We start from the raw sequence: 3,964 nt of genomic DNA on the forward strand, positions 1-3,964 counted from the left end.
GGGGATGGCTGCCGGGTTGCTCAGGTAACCATCTTGCTGATCACAGCAAAAACGACATTTAGTTAAAAAAACAACAACAACAACAACAAAAAAAACCCACCTTAAGATATGGAAGAACAGAAGGGAGAGTGAAAGCTCACAGGCCAGTCCTTGGGAGGAAGCCTCCTCCTGGCGGCAGCATGGGCTCTGGCTCTGGGTGCACCTGCTGGGAGTGGTCACGCCGAGCAGGTGCGGAGGACGGCCCTGCCCGCAACAGCCGGGGCCTCACGGGATTACCTGATGCTCTCATTCCATCCTCCCCAGGTGGATCTGTAAGTTTAATGCAATTCCTATCAAAACCCCCGGAAAGATTGTTTTTGGTAAATACAAACAAGCTTATTCAAAATTTTTATGGCTAACACTCTTTGAAAGACGAGAAAGCTGAAGGGCCCAGTCTGGCCAGTATTGAGGCCACAGGTGGTGCAGTGAGTGGCACAGTGTGTCACTGGTAAAGGGACAAAAACAGCGCTCCATGGAAGAAAACAGAACACCCAGAAACAGGCCTCCACAAGCATGCCGAATTGAGTGTCGGCAAATGTGCAAAAGCAATTCCATCGAGGAAAGATAACCTTTCCAACAAAGATGTGAAGCAACTGGCCACCCATGATAAAGAAAAGCAGAAGGGCTCGATCAACACCTCACATCTTATATAAAGGTTACCTCAGAATGGCTGTCAGATCTAAAAATAAACGTAAAACTAGAAGAACTTAGAAAAAGGAGAAAACCTTCAGGATCTAGGACTGGGCAGAGAGCTCTGAGATTTGATGCCAAAAGCATCATCCATAAAAGGAAAATTGTTACATTGGATGTCACCAAAATTTTAAAATTTTGCTGTTACAAGGGTGAACAGACAATCTACAGACTGGGAGAAAAGATTAGCGAACAACACAGTACCTAGAGCATTCTAGGACCTAGAAACTGTAAGGAACTTGAGCACGCAATGGCAGTAAACCAGTCCAATTAGTGAGTGAAAGACGGGAAGAGGCGGCTTCCTGAGGAGGACGCGCAGACGGCAAACACCATTTGCCACCGGGGAAATGCACGTAAAGCCACAGTTGAGCTGGCAGCAGACATCTATCAGAATGAGTAGTAAAACCAATGACAAGAATTCCAAGTCCCAGCAGAGACACCGGACGGACCGCTGACACACTGCTGGCTGACGTACGCTGGGAGAGCCACTGTGGCAGCCGGCGTGGCAGATTCCTGTACACACATAAAACTACCACGGGGCCAGTAGCTGCACTTCTGGGCATTTATCTCAGAGAAAGGACGACGTATGTTCTCACAAACACCTGTGCTTCACTGTGCATGGCAACTTTGTTTGTAATCACCTGAAACTGGAAACAGCCCGGATGCCCTTCCCTGCGGGAACTGTGGAACAGTGGAGCCCCCACGCCAGGGGACCACGGTCAGCGACAGAGAGGAACAGTCTAGCGACACACACAGCAGTGTGGGTGAACCTGAAGGGAGCCAGGCTGAGTGAAAAAGAGCCACCCCCAAAGGGCACGTGCCAGAGGATTCCATTTTATAAGATTCTTGAAATGCCACAATTACAGAAAGGGAGCACGGGGTGGTAGTGGTGAAATTTAGGGACAGGTGGGGACAGGAGGTGTGGTTATGGCGGGCAACGGGAGGGATCCTTGTGGCGACGGGGATGTGCTATTGTCTTGACCATGGGCGTGAACGCAGGAGCTGGAACACGTGAGAACGTTGCCCCTGCACCTGTAACCACATGGAGGGAGGGTCTCCCCAGAGCCCCTTTCTCTGATCCCGCATAACCGGTATGGGCGGTTCATCGTTTTCCGCCCCGAATTTGTATGCAAATCACACCCACACATGCATATGCAAACGAGTCCCTATGCATACGCAAACATGTGTCCTATGTGTATTTTACAACATGGAAGTTTTGTGCGTTGATTTTCAACTCACTTTTTTTTTTTTTTAAAGAAAGAATCCCAATTACCTGTATGAGCGTTCTTCCAGGTCTTTATGTGTATTCGTCTCATTTTTCTTAGAGTTGTGTGACCTTGCACGGAGCAGCTGAGCCATTAGAGTCTGGCCAGGTGGGCATCTAAGTAGCCTCCACACCTTTGCCTTTACAAGCACTGAACAGTGTTGTGGCCACAGCCTTGAGAACGCGTGCCAATATTTGTGAGCTGTGGATTCCTTTGCATTTCTTCCATGAACTGCCGCTAGATCGTTGGATTGTTTTTGACAACACCCACCCCTTGGAGCTTTCTTGGGAAGACTAAGACTTGGTGCAAGCGGGCGACTCTCCATGTTGTGTTGAACGGAGTCGATCTTTTTCCCAGGTTACTGAGCACACGCTGCGTCAGGCAGGACACTAATTCTTATGTAATCCTATGATTTAGATGCAGTTCACGATGAGAACTGGGACCTGCAGGGGTGAACTCACATTTCCAAGGTTAATACACTAAATGGTATTAACTGCTAGATTTATTAGTTTTAACCGAAGGTGCGTACCTGGCAAGGAGCAAGTCTGCAACGTTAATGAGAAAGAATGACTCCTCGCCTAGCTGGACAGTCTACTAACGTATAAAAAACCCAGAAAGCTCTGAGTGCACATTTTTCCTCTTCTGTCCCCGAAAAGGCCTTGTCTCAGGGCCGTTCTCAGGGTGGAAATGAGTTGCAAAGCTACTCCACATTCCTGGTGTGATGTGTGTGTTTTACACCAGAGTGTGGGTCACTGTTTGCCAGGCTTCCCCAGGAAGTAGGCTGCAGCCATGGAGGGAGGGCTCTTGGGACAAAGGAGGAGATGGCGACCCCTCAGGAAGAGCCATTTCCCAGCCCAGGAAAGCCTGGGTGCATGGTGAGAAGCTGAGCGGGGTGGGCCTGGTGGCATCACAAACCTGCAGGAGGTGGTCCGCTTCCCCCGCAGGGGGTGATGTGGACCCAGGAATATGCTCCCCTGTGCTGGGTCCTCAGGACCCCCCACCCCGTGTATCCCCCCTGGAGAGCTGGGGCAGGTTCCCATGAAGACAGAGATTGAATCTTTCTCCAGCTGAGTCGGATGGAGATTTCGACTCAGATTTCATCAGATTTGGGGGAACACGTGAGACATTTCTGGCATTCCCACGTTCACGTTTGCAAGTACATTTTTACTACACAGAAAGAATGTATCTTAGGCAGTTACTATGCATCCAAGGTATTAATCAACAAAAGATGCAAATGAATAAAATATTTTTAGCTTAGTGAGCACATGGATAAATGGGTACCAGACCACTAGACAATGAGGGTTTGATTGAAACTTTGCATCTGGTTCCTATTAACTGAATTGGAGACAAAATCCTCATTCAAGGTTTCCTGCCAGTTAATTTAAAAAGCAATTTAGATTTCATGGGCCTCAGCTGAAATTCGGTTTCAGGGCTCCCATAGGCTGTAACGAGCTAGCCAGGCCCCTAATTTCTTTTCCATATTGTAAGAGCAATACCAGTCACCTCTCAAACATGACGTGGAGCATTCCAGTGCAAATCTGTCGGACGGAGACCCTCATTTCCGTAACCGTTCCCCATGGAGGGTCCCTGGGATGCAGTCGACTTCGTGCTGCTAGGAATAACGACAGCTACGCCGAGGTCCGCAGTTGCTGCCAATCGCGACTGCCTTCCGAGGGGCTGCGCCATCTGCCCTCAGCAGGACTGCCCCCCCAACAGCCCCAGAGTGCTGGCCTCTCTCTTTACTTTCCACGTCGTTGGCAAAAGGGTGTATCATTGTTCTAATTTATGCTTTATGGTAACTAATGATTCTGAACATTTTCCCACGTGCTTATTAACTAGCGGCTTGGCCCGCGTTATGAACCCACTTCAGTGGCAGCTGGCTCGTGCATTTCAATCTCCTCTGCCTCCTGTATAAGGAAAACGCACTTCCCGACCTGATCTGGTCTGCTCACATGATGGGAAAGGAAACC

Source organism: Ailuropoda melanoleuca, chromosome 17, assembly GCF_002007445.2.
Source record: "Ailuropoda melanoleuca isolate Jingjing chromosome 17, ASM200744v2, whole genome shotgun sequence".
In the NCBI taxonomy this organism is placed as follows: Eukaryota; Metazoa; Chordata; class Mammalia; order Carnivora; family Ursidae; genus Ailuropoda; species Ailuropoda melanoleuca.